The following is an 11,787-nucleotide window of genomic DNA, read 5'->3' as shown; positions in this document are numbered from 1 at the left end:
TCTTAAGAGGCTGGCACTGAAAGTAAAGAAAGCGGGAATCAGTGGAGGTATATTACAATGGATATGCTTGGTTGACCAGAAGAACCAAGAGGTTGGTGGTACAGGGAATATCATCAGACTGGGAAAATGTTACCAGTGGAGTTCCATAAGGGTCGGTTTTGAGACCTCTTGTTTAATGTTTTTATAAATGATCTGGAACTAGGAATGTCAAGCACAGAGGCTAAGTTTGCTGATGAAGGTGGTAGACTGTGAAGCTGAACAAGATAGGTTACGAGGATTTGAATATACTTGGGAATTGGGCAGATCAGTGGCAGATGAAATTCATTGTGGAGAAATGTGACGTACTTCACATGGGGGCAAAAAATCCTGGAAGGGACTATTATTGGAACAGAAGAAAAATAATATGTATGGAAAATGAAAAGGACCTGGGGGTCCTGATTGACAATAAATTAAAGCCCTCCTAACAATACTCTGTGGCAGTGAGTAAAGCAAACCAGATGCTGGGATGTATCAAAAGATCAATAGCAGCTAAAATAGTGGGGTAATCCCGCCACTGTATAAATCATTGGTGAGATTGTATTTAGAGACTGTGTACAGTTCTGGTCATCGCAGGACAAAAAGGATACTGGAGAAATCGAGAAGATACAGAGGAGGGCAACCAAAATGATTGAGGGAATGGACTATGAGGAGCGACTGAGTAAATTGGGTATGTTCACGCTGGGAAAGAGAAGATTGAGAGGCGACATGATTGATGTCTTTAAGACTCTAAAGGGGCAAAACAATATAGATCATGTCGGGCTGCTTCAACTTGTTCAGAATAATAGAACCAGAGGCCACGGCCTGTGATTGAAGGCGGATAAATTCAGAACAAATCTATTCACACACTTGATGAGCGAATAGTGAGACGGTTGAAGCAGGAAATGTTGATTCTTTCAAACACAGATTAAATAGTTTCAGGAAATAACATTATGGGGGTGCAAGCGACCATCAGAAACGTGGAAGGCGAACAGGATGGACATTGGTCTTTTTTCGTCTAGCATTTCTTATGCTCTGATGTTTTTACTAGCAGTACCCTTCACTTACAACCAGGATCCAATAGGGAAAGTAGATTGTCACACAGACAGACAGACACACATGGACATTTTGTCTTTATACTCAGCTGGAAGGACTCCTGTGGGAGGACTCCTTTAATATACTTTCTCTCACGGTCTCTGTTTCACAGAGTGAAATTAGTGCCTGGAGCTGAGCAACATTCTGACCAGACCAACATGCACAAGCATTCACAAGCAACTTCATTCAATAAACAGCACATTCCTCAAATCCTCTCCTCACGATGTATTTCTCCTGCCAATGCTCCAGTGCAACAGCAACAACTTGCAATTATATAGCCCTCTTCATGCGGGACAGCCTCTCGGAGTGCTTCGTGCAGTGCTGTGTGAGAGCTGGGTTGTTGGATGGTTCCGTCTTTTGGTTTTGTCACGATTGATCGTCTACAGATGAGACACTATAAGCTGATGTCTCGCCTGTGACTCGCCATACGTTTGTTGCAGAGTATAGATCTATCTCTCTGAACGGAGTGTGATTTTCTGTGTGCTTTCCTCTGTTGCTTCATAATTGCAGAATACGATGCATACCTCATATTTTGAGGCTTAATTATAGCATGTTTTAATATAGCTCATGAACGACAGGAGAACCCCCTAAAAGATATGCCCATGATACTGCCAGATACACAACCTTTCCGATGAGGTATAAATCATTCTACGTCAATCGGTTATTTTGTTATTTTCTGACATACACACAGACAGACAGACATTTCATCTTTATTAATATAGGTAAGAAGGTGTGTGAGAGACAGGCGGAGAGGATGTGTGTGCGCGCACCTTATCACATCTTCGAGACATCTCAAAGTGCTTCACAGAATATACTGTAAAGTGAATTGACTGAATTTTGTGGATGAAATGCGGCAGCCAATTGCTCACAGAAGTGTACCACAAACAGTTGTGGACTGAGTGACTTAATTTTTTTTTAAGGGATTATTATCCCTGGAAAGCGATCTGCCAACCAACTAACAACTGGGTTTCTTCTTACTGCGAGGCAAACAGACGCGTAATGTAAGTAAACTTGACCAACATTTTGCCTTGGAACCCAACAACAACAACAAAATGACATTTATAGAGCGCCTTTCATGTCGGGAGGACGTCCCAAAATGCTGAACAATCAGGGTCGGGGCCTGAGCATGGGGGAGGGGTGGTATAGGGGTGAGGGAAGGCAGAGAGGTGGGACGGAGACCAAAGGCACGGTTGAAGAGAAGGGTCTTGAGACCGGCCTTGAAGGAGGTGAGGGAGACGCGAGGCCAAGGGACCATGGGATGGAGTTCCAGAGTGTGGGGGCAGAGAGGCTGAAAGCCCGGCCACCGATGGTAGGGCGGGTTGGGCGGGAGATATGGAGCAGCCGGAGCCCACTGGACGGAGGGAGTGGGCAGGTTGGTAGGGAGACAGCAGGTCAGAGAGGGAGGAGGGGGCGAGGCCATCGATGGCCTTAAAGGTGAGGACGAGGATCTTGAACTCGATCCTCTGGGGGATGGAGAGCCAGGTTTTCTTGCTTGAGAGTCAAGTGCTGTAACCACAGAGCTACAGGGCTCTGCAGAGATACAGAGACAGGCTGTGTGTGTGAAAGGCTGTTTGTGAGAGAGGTGTGGAGGGTGTGCGGGAAGTTGTCTGTCAGACATCAAGTCCTGGATGAGAGCTAACTTTCTTCAGTTGTACGTCAACAAGACCGAGGCTCCTGATTGGCTCCGTCAGCGCCTCCACACCTCAGACACTGACAGCATCACCATCCCCGGGCCACCCCCGCCCTCCCTCCGCCAGTCCAGAGCCTTGGGGTCTTGTTTGACCCTCAACTATCCTTCCTACCCCACATCCGCGCCATGTCCCGCTCTGCCTTCCCCACCTCTGCAACATCACCGGCTCCGCCACTGTCTCCCACCGCAGCCCCCGAGACCCTCACACACACCTCCACCACAACCTGCGCCAACGTGGTCCCCCCCATCTCCTCCCTCCACGGGCTGCCGGTCATCCAGAACTCCGCAGCTCGTGTCCTCTCCCGCACCGGCTCCGCGACGCCATCACCGCCATCCTCGCCCGACTCCACTGGCTTCCATCACACAGAGGATACTGGTCCTCACCTTCAAAACCCTCCATGGTCTTGCTCCCCCCGACCTCTGTCACCTCCTAACCCCCCCTACCATCCTTCACGTCTCCCGCCTCTCTCGCCCCACCATTGGGGGGGCCTTCTGCCACTCTGCCCCCACCCTCTGGAACTCCATCCCGCAGTCCCTCCATCTCACCCCCTGCCTCACCTCCTTCAAGACCCATCTCAAGACCCTCCTCTTTGACCGTGCTTTCGATCTCCCTATTAACCCCCGCCCTCCACCCTCCTTGACCCTGACCCTCAGCTCGGATCTGAAACTCTATCCAGCGCCTTGGGACAGCCTCCCGGTGTGAAAGGCGCTATACAAATGTAATTTGTAATATGAGAGACGGTGCGTGTGTGTGAGGTGGTGTGTGTGTGTGTGTGAGAGGTGGTGTGTATGTGTGTGAGACGGTATGTGTGTGTATGTGAGAGAGGCGGTGTGTATGTGTGAGAGACAATGTGTGCATGTGTGCATGAGATGTGTGTGTGAGAGATGGTGTGTGTGAGGTGTGTGTGAGAGATGGTGTGTGTGTGTGAGATGTGTGTGTGAGAGATGGTGTGTGTGTGAGAGGTGTGTGTGTGAGAGGTGGTGTGCGCGTGTGTGAGAGGTGGGACAGTATGAGAACTATGGAGGAGAGGGGAAGGGAAGACAGGACAGAAACTGATGAGATGCTGAGCTGTCTCTTGGGGGCTGCGTTACCAGCACTCTCTCTCTCTTCCCTCAGAATGAAACATTAACAAGTAAAATGTGTGTCAGCACATTTCACACCAGATAACTGTGAGCAAAACACTTTGTTATAAACAACTGGTAATAAGTGGTCAAGGTCGGAACATTGAGATAGTAGTGAGCCAGGCACGGAGCCTGCGACAGCACGGTGGGAGCTCGCTGGAGAGGGTAAAGACAAGGACACAATCTTACACAAGAGAGACATTAATCCTATAATCCTTGCATTTGATACAGCGCCTCATCATGTCTTTAAGACGACTCAAAGCACTTCACAGAATAAACTATAAAGTGTATTGACTGTATATTTTGTGAGCAAAACGCAGCAGCCAATTGCACACAGCAGCGTCCCCACAAACGGTCGTGGATTAAAAGAACCAAATTATTTTAAATTTTTTTGAAGGGATTATTACTCCTGGAAAAGTAATCCTCCAATCGACTAACAACTGGATTCTTATTTACTGCCGGGTAAACAGAGATGTGTGGAATAAGGAAACTACAGTTTCTCCCTGCCCGGGAATCAAACCCGGATCCTCTCGTTTGTGAGGCGAACGCACTAACCACTGAGCTTGGACTCCACAATATAGCGCTCCTCACACTGAGTAGCGTCCTAGTGCACGCCCCTCACCAGTCCAACTGACCTAATCTCACTGCCCCATCCCTAATCCAACCCCACTTTCCCTCATTCCCACTCCCCACCATAACCTTTGTGATGTTGAAGATCTCAATCTTAACCTCAGCTCCAGTGGGAAAAGCTTGTTAGGTGGAGTTCTGGAGCTCAGTGGTTAGAGCACTCGCCTCACAAGCCAGAGGACCTTGGTTCGATTCCCGGGCAGGGCGAAACGATGGTCAAGTTTCCTTACTTCACACGCCTTTGTTTACTTAGCAGTAAGTAGGAACCTGTTGTTAGTCGATTGGCGGATCACTTTCTGGGGGTAATAATTCCTCCAAAAAAACGTGGTCACTCAATCTACGACTGTTTATGGGAACTGCTGTGTTTCACCCACAAAATATACACTTTACAGTATACCTTGGTGTAAGGATTATTATTGTGGAGTCCTGTAGCTCAGTGGTTAGAGCACTCGCTTTGCAAGTGAGAGACCTGAGTTCAATTCCAGGCAGAGGGCGAAACCTTGGGCAAGTTTCCTTACTCCACACAGAGCCTAATAATAATCCCTCCCAAACCAAAAACAATAATAAATTGGTCATTTTCAATCTACGACTGTTTGTGGGACATTGCTGTGCGCAATTGGCTGCCGCGTTCGCCCACAAATATACAGTCAATTCACTTTACAGTGTGTTCTGTGAAGCGCTTTGGGACGTCTATAACACGTGAAAATCAAATGCAAGGATTATTATTGTTATTATTATTATTATTAAATCTTTGTAATTGAGATGCTCTCAGGAGACGGCAGGCAAAGTCCAGGCTCTGGGGATAGTTATTAACTGATACAATCAAGTCATCAAAATATCTCAAAGTGCTTCATGGAATTAACTGTTAAGTATAATAACCGTTTTGTAGGCGAACATGGCAACCAGTTTGCTTACAGCAATGTCCCATAAATAGCCAAGAAATAACTGGGCAGTTATTGGACAGTTATCTCGGGGATTGTTGGCCAGGACACTGGGAGAGAGAGACTCTCTTCTCTTTTGGAATGGCGCTAAGGGATCTTTAATGTCCACCTGAACAAAGTTCCCTCTACACTGTGAGTCCACTCTCCCAGGTCAGGGTTAGACACACCGAAGTTCCCTCTACACTGTGAGTCCACGCTCCCAGGTCAGGGTTAGAGACACAGTAAAGCTCCTCTACACTGTGTGTCCACACCCCCAGGTCAGTGTCAGTGTGGGTCAGAGACAGTAAATCTCTATCCCACAGTGACGATGCTCTGCAGTTACATAAGCATTTGAAAGGTTGATCTTCCACATCTATAAATCGTTTTATGATTGATGGCAGTTCAGAAGGCCAAAGATTGCGTGTTATGGAGCCTTTCTCTGCACTGTGCCCTGGGGGGAAGCACTTTATCAGGCTGACATTGCACCTTATCATGTCATCGAGACAGCTCAAAGTGCTTCACAGAATTCACTGTAAAGTGTAGTTACTGACTGCTAATTTGTAAGCAAATTCGGCAGTCAATTTGTGCTCTGAAAATTCAGTAACTACTGCACCACGGTAGTTTGAGATTGTGTTGGGCCCGAAATTAAATGCAAGACTAAAGGGGAAAGGGGAGGCAATCGGGCTCTCCTTAGAGCTGAACTGGCTCCAAGGTGACCTGCCTGACAATGAAATATCGGAATCCACCCAACCCTCTGTGCCGGTCTCCAGTCCGATTCCTGAGCCGGGAGGGGCCGCAGGACTCCAGGGCACTCGCTGCTGATGGCAGCACAGCCCGGCCGGGCTCATCAGCAGGACCTGGAAGGGCCGAGCGGTCACCGGGGACAGGGAGACATCCCACTCGGCTCCTGTTAACCCCACAGCCACAGCCCAAACGGGTAGGGTGGTCCTCGCTGGACAAGCAGCAGGAAAGCTTGCCAGACAGTGATAGCATTGGCAAGCTTAGTGGTTTTAGTTGGTTAGACTCCAGCAGTTACTCCAATGTACACTCTGGGCTCCTCCTAAGCCTTTGCTCTTGCCAACTTGCGCCTAATACTCTCTGGAATTAAGTAAGCAGGATTCATCCCTCAAAGAAGAGAGAGAAAGAGTGCACATTCCTGCCTCTGTCTGTCTTTCTGTCTATATATGTCTCTCTCTGTTCATCTCCCTGTGACTGTGTGTGTACGTGTATTATGTGTGTACATGTGTACGTGTGTTTGACCGTACTTGTGCACGTGTCTGTGTGTACGTGTCTGTACATGTGCACATGCGCGCGTGTCCACATGCGTGTGTACCTGTGTGTGTACATATGTGCCTGTGTGTATATGTGTCTGTGTGCACATGTTTGTGTGTACGTGTCTGCGTGTGTGTACATATGTATACATGTGTGTGTCTATGTGTTTTTGTGTGTATATGTGTGTGTGTGTATGTATGCATCTGTATGTGTGGGTGTATGTATATGTGTGTGTATGTGGGTGGGTGTGAGGGTGTATGTGGCTGTGTGTGTATGTAGGTGTGTGTGTATGTGTGTGTGTGGTGTGTATGTGTGTGTGTATGTATGTGTATCTGTGTGTGTGTATGTGTGTGTATCTGGGGTGTGTGAGTGTATGTAGGTGTGTGGGTGTGTGTGGGGGGTTGTTTGGGGTGTGTGTGCGTGGGAGGGGTGTGTGTGTGGGTGTGTGTGTGGGTAAGTGTGTGTGGGTTTGTGTGGCTGTATGTGGGGTTTGGGTGTGTGGGTGAATGTAGGTCTCTGTGTATGGGTGTGTGTGTGCGTTGGGGTGTGTGTGTGTGGGGGGGACTGTGTGTGGGGTGGGGTGTGTGTGGGTGGACTGTGTATTTGTGGGGTGCGCGAGCAAGTGTGTGGGGGTGGGTGGGGGGCTGTGTGGGTGTGTGTGTGGGGGGGGTCTGGAGGGGTTGTGTGTGGGGGTGTGTGGGGGGGGCGGGAGGGGTGTGGGTGGGTGGGGTGTGTGTGGGTGGGGGGGGGTTGGGGGGGGTGTGTGTGGGGCGGGTGTGTGGTGGTTGTGTGGGGGGGGAGTGTGTGGGGTGTGTGTGGGGCGCGGTGGTGTGGGGGGTGTGGGTGTGTGTGTGGGGGGTGTGGGTTTGGGGGTGTGTGGGGGCTGTTTGGGGGGGTGTTTGCAGGTGGGTGTTTGGAGCGGGGGGATGTTTGGGGGGAGGTGTGTTTGTGGGGGGTGTTTGGGGGGTGGTGTGTTTGAAGGGGGGGTGTGTTGGGGGGGTGTTTGGAGGGAGGGGGTGTTTGGGGGGTTGGAGCGGGGGGTGTTTGGTGGGGGTGTGTTTGAAGGGGGGGTTGTTTGGAGGGGGGGGTGTGTTTGGGTGTGTGTGTTTGGAGGGGGTGGGGGTGGGGGTGTTTGGGGGGATGTTTGGAGGGGGTGTGTGTTTGGGGTGTATGTGTTTGGAGGGCGGGGGAGTGTTTGGGGGGGTATTTGGGTGTGTGTGGGGGCGGGTATGTGGGGGTGTGTGTGTTGGAGGGGGTGTGTGTGGGGTGTGTGTGTGTGCAGGGGGGGGATGTGGGTGTGGGGTGGGGTGTGTGTGTGGGGGCCTGGGTGTGGGTGTGTGTGTGGGGGGGGGGTGGGGGGTGTGTGTGGGGGGTTGTGGGGTGTGTGTGTGAGGGGCTGTTTGGGGGGCGTGGGTGGGGGCGGGTATGTGGGTATGTGTGTTGGAGGGCGTGTGTGTGGGCGTGTGTGTGTGGGGGGGGAGGGGTGGGTGTGGGACGGGGTGTGTGTAGGGGGGGCTAGGTGTGGGTGTGTGTGGGGGGGGCTGGGTGGGGGGTGTGTGTGTTTGGGGGGGTGGGTGTGGGGTGTGTGTGGGCGGGGTGGGTGTGTGAGGGTGTGTGGGGTGTGTGTGTGAGGGGCTGTTTGTGGGGGGTGTTTGGTGTGGGTGGTGTTTGGTGTGGGAGGGGTGGGGGTGTTTGTGGGGGTTATGAGTGAGGTGTTTGGGGGGGGGTGTTTGGAAGGGTGGGGTGTTTGGGGGGTGGTGTGTTTGAAGGGGGGGTGTTTGGGCGCGGTGAGTTTGGAGGGGTGTGTGTTGGAGGGGGTGTGTGTTTTGGGGTGTGTGTGTTTGGAGGGGGGTGTGTGTTGGGTGGGTGTTTGGAGGGGTTGGTGTGTTTGGATGGGGTGTGTGGGGTTGTGTGTGTGTTTGGGGGTGTGTGTGTTTGGGGGGGGAGTGTGTGGGGTGGGTGTTTGGAAGGGGGGTGGGTTTAGGGGTGTGTGTATTTAGGGGGGATGTTTGGAACGGGGTGTGTGTTTGAAGGGGGGTGTTTGGGGGTTGTGTTTGGGGTGAGTGTTTGCGGGTGGCGTTTGGGGGGGGTGTTTGAGGGGGGATGTTTGGGGGGGGTGTTTGAGTGTGTGTGTGTGTGTTTGGGGGGGTGTGTGTTTGGGGGTGTGTGTTTGGGGGGGTGTTTGGGGGGTCGCGTTTGAGGGGGGTGTTTGGGGGGGTGTTTGAGTGTGTGTGTGTTTGGGGGGGTGTTTGGGGATGTGTGTTTGGGGGGTGCATTTGGGGGGTGTATGTTTGGGGGTGTGTGTTTGGGGGGGTGTTTGGGGTGTGTGTTTAGGTTGTGTGTTTGGGGGTGTGTGTTTGGGGTGTGTGTTTGGAGAGGGGGTGTTTTGGGGTGTGTGTTTGGGGGGTGTGGTTGGGTTGTGTGTTTGGAGAGGGGGTGTGTTTGGGGGGTGTGTTTGGGTTGTGTGTTTGGAGAGGGGCTGTGTTTGGGGGTGTGTGTTTGTGGGTGTGTGTGTTGGGTTGTGTGTTTGGAGAGGGGGTGTGTTTGGGGGTGTGTGTTTGGGGGTGTGTGTTTGGAGAGGGGGTGTGTTTGGAGAGGGGGTGTGTTTTGGGGTGTGTGTTTGGGGGTGTGTTTGGGGGTGTGTGTTTGTGTTGTGTGTTTGGAGAGGGGATGTGTTTGGGTTATGTGTTTGGGGGTGTGTGTTTGGGTTGTGTGTTTGGAGAGGGGGTGTGTTTGAGGGGGTCTGTTTGGAGAGGGGGTGTGTTTGGGGGGGTGTTTGGAGAGGGGGTGTTTGGGGGTGTGTGTTTGGGGTGTGTTTGGAGAGGGGGTGTGTTTGGGGAGGTGTTTGGAGAGGGGGGGTGTTTGGGGTTATGTTTGGAGAGGGGGTGTGTTTGAGAGGGTGTGTTTGGAGGGGGTGTGTTTGAGGGTGTGTGTTTGGGGGTGTGTTTGAGTGGGTGTGTTTGGGGGGGTGTTTGGAGAGGGGGTGTGTTTGAGGGGGTGTGTTTGGGGGGGTGTTTGGAGAGGGGGTGTATTTGGGGTGTGTTTGGAGAGGGGGTGTGTTTGGGGGTGTGTTTGGAGAGGGGGTGTGTTTGGAGAGGGGGTGTGTTTGGGGGTGTGTTTGGAGAGCGGGTGTGTTTGGGGGTGTGATTGGAGAGGGGGTGTGTTTGGGGGTGTGTTTGGAGAGGGGGGGTGTTTGGAGAGGGGGTGTGTTTGGGGGTATGTTTGGAGAGGGAGGGTGTTTGGAGAGGGGGTGTGTTTGGGGGTGTGTGTTTGAGGGGCTGTGTTTGGGGGTGTGTTTGGAGAGGGGATGTGTTTGAGGGTGTGTGTTTAGGTGTGTGTGTTTGAGGGTGTGTGTTTGGGGGTGTGTTTGAGGGTGTGTGTTTGGGGGGTGGTGTTTGAGGGGGTGTGTTTGGGGGTGTGTGTTTGAGGGGGTGTGTTTGGGGGGGTGTTTGGAGAGGGGGGGTGTTTGGGGGTGTGTGTTTGGGGTGTGTTTGGAGAGGGGGTGTGTTTGGGGAGGTGTTTGGAGAGGGGGGGTGTTTGGGAGTGTGTGTTTGGGGGTGTGTTTGGAGAGGGGGTGTGTTTGGGGTTATGTTTGGAGAGGGGGTGTGTTTGAGAGGGTGTGTTTGGAGGGGGTGTGTTTGAGGGGGTGTGTTTGGGGGTGTGTTTGAGTGGGTGTGTTTGGAGAGGGGGTGTGTTTGGAGAGGGGGTGTGTTTGGGGGGGTGTGTTTGGGAGTGTGTTTGGAGAGGGTGTGTATTTGGGGTGTGTTTGGAGAGGGGGTGTGTTGGAGAGGGGGTGTGTTTGGAGAGGGGGTGTGTTTGGAGAGGGGGTGTGTTTGGAGAGGGGGTGTGTTTGGGGGTGTGTTTGGAGAGGGGGTGTGTTTGGGGGTGTGATTGGAGAGGGGGTGTGTTTGGGGGTGTGTTTGGAGAGAGGGTGTGTTTGGGGGTGTGTTTGGAGAGGGGGTGTGTTTGGGAGTGTGTTTCGAGAGGGGGTGTGTTTGGGGTGTGTTTGGAGAGGGATGTGTTTGGAGAGGGGTGTGTTTGGAGAGGGGGTGTGTTTGGAGAGGGGGTGTGTTTGGGGGTGTGTTTGGAGAGGGGGGGGTGTTTGGAGAGGGGTGTGTTTGGAGAGGGGCTGTGTTTGGGGGTGTGTTTGGAGAGAGGGTGTGTTTGGGGGTGTGTTTGGAGAGGGGGTGTGTTTGGGGGTGTGTTTCGAGAGGGGAGGTGTTTGGGGGGTGTTTGGAGAGGGGGTGTGTTTGGGGTGTGTTTGGAGAGGGGGTGTGTTTGGGGGTGTGTTTGAAGAGGGGGTGTGTTTGGGGGTGTGTTGGAGAGGGGGTGTGTTTGGGGGTGTGTTTGGAGAGGGGGTGTGTTTGGGGGTGTGTTTGGAGAGGGGGTGTGTTTGGGGTGTGTTTGGAGAGGGGGTGTGTTGGGGGTGTGTTTGGAGAGGGGGTGTGTTTGGGGGTGTGTTTGGAGAGGGGGTGTGTTTGGGGGTGTGTTTGGAGAGGGGGTGTGTTTGGAGAGGGGGTGTGTTTGGAGGGGGTCAGTTTGGAGAGGGGGTGTGTTTGGAGAGGAGGTGTGTTTGGAGAGGGGGTGTGTTTGGAGAGGGGTGTGTTTGGGGGAGTGTTTGGAGAGGGGGTGTGTTTGGGGGTGTGTTTGGAGAGGGGGTGTGTTTGGAGAGGAGGTGTGTTTGGAGAGGGGGTGTGTTTGGAGAGGGGGTGTGTTTGGAGGAGTGTTTTAGAGGGGTGTGTTTGGGGGTGTGTTTGGAGAGGGGGTGTGTTTGGGGGTGTGTTTGGAGAGGGGGTGTGTTTGGGGGTGTGTTTGGAGAGGGGGTGTGTTTGGAGAGGAGGTGTGTTTGGAGAGGGGGTGTGTTTGGAGAGGGGGTGTGTTTGGGGAGTGTTTGGAGAGGGGGTGTGTTTGGGGGTGTGTTTGGAGAGGGGGTGTGTTTGGGGGTGTGTTTGGAGAGGGGGTGTGTTTGGGGTGTGTTTGGAGAGGGGGTGTGTTTGGAGAGGGGTGTGTTTTGGGGGTGTGTTTGGAGAGGGGGTGTGTTTGGGG

General features: G+C 52.5%; 1 protein-coding gene across 1 annotated transcript in view; it reads left to right on the top strand.

Annotated features, from left to right (window-relative positions):
- The first annotated feature begins 2,064 nt into the window (after positions 1-2,064).
- The window catches only part of folr (folate receptor), a 33,404-nt gene continuing 23,681 nt past the window's right edge, over positions 2,065-11,787 (top strand). The window contains exon 1 of the mRNA XM_042334679.1: positions 2,065-2,111. The gene's annotated coding sequence lies outside the window, so the exon portion shown is untranslated. The remainder of the gene's footprint in view (positions 2,112-11,787) is intronic.

Source organism: Callorhinchus milii, unplaced genomic scaffold (assembly GCF_018977255.1).
Source record: "Callorhinchus milii isolate IMCB2004 unplaced genomic scaffold, IMCB_Cmil_1.0 Scaffold4, whole genome shotgun sequence".
Taxonomy (NCBI): domain Eukaryota; kingdom Metazoa; phylum Chordata; class Chondrichthyes; order Chimaeriformes; family Callorhinchidae; genus Callorhinchus; species Callorhinchus milii.
This window is presented reverse-complemented; position numbering and strand designations above follow the sequence as displayed.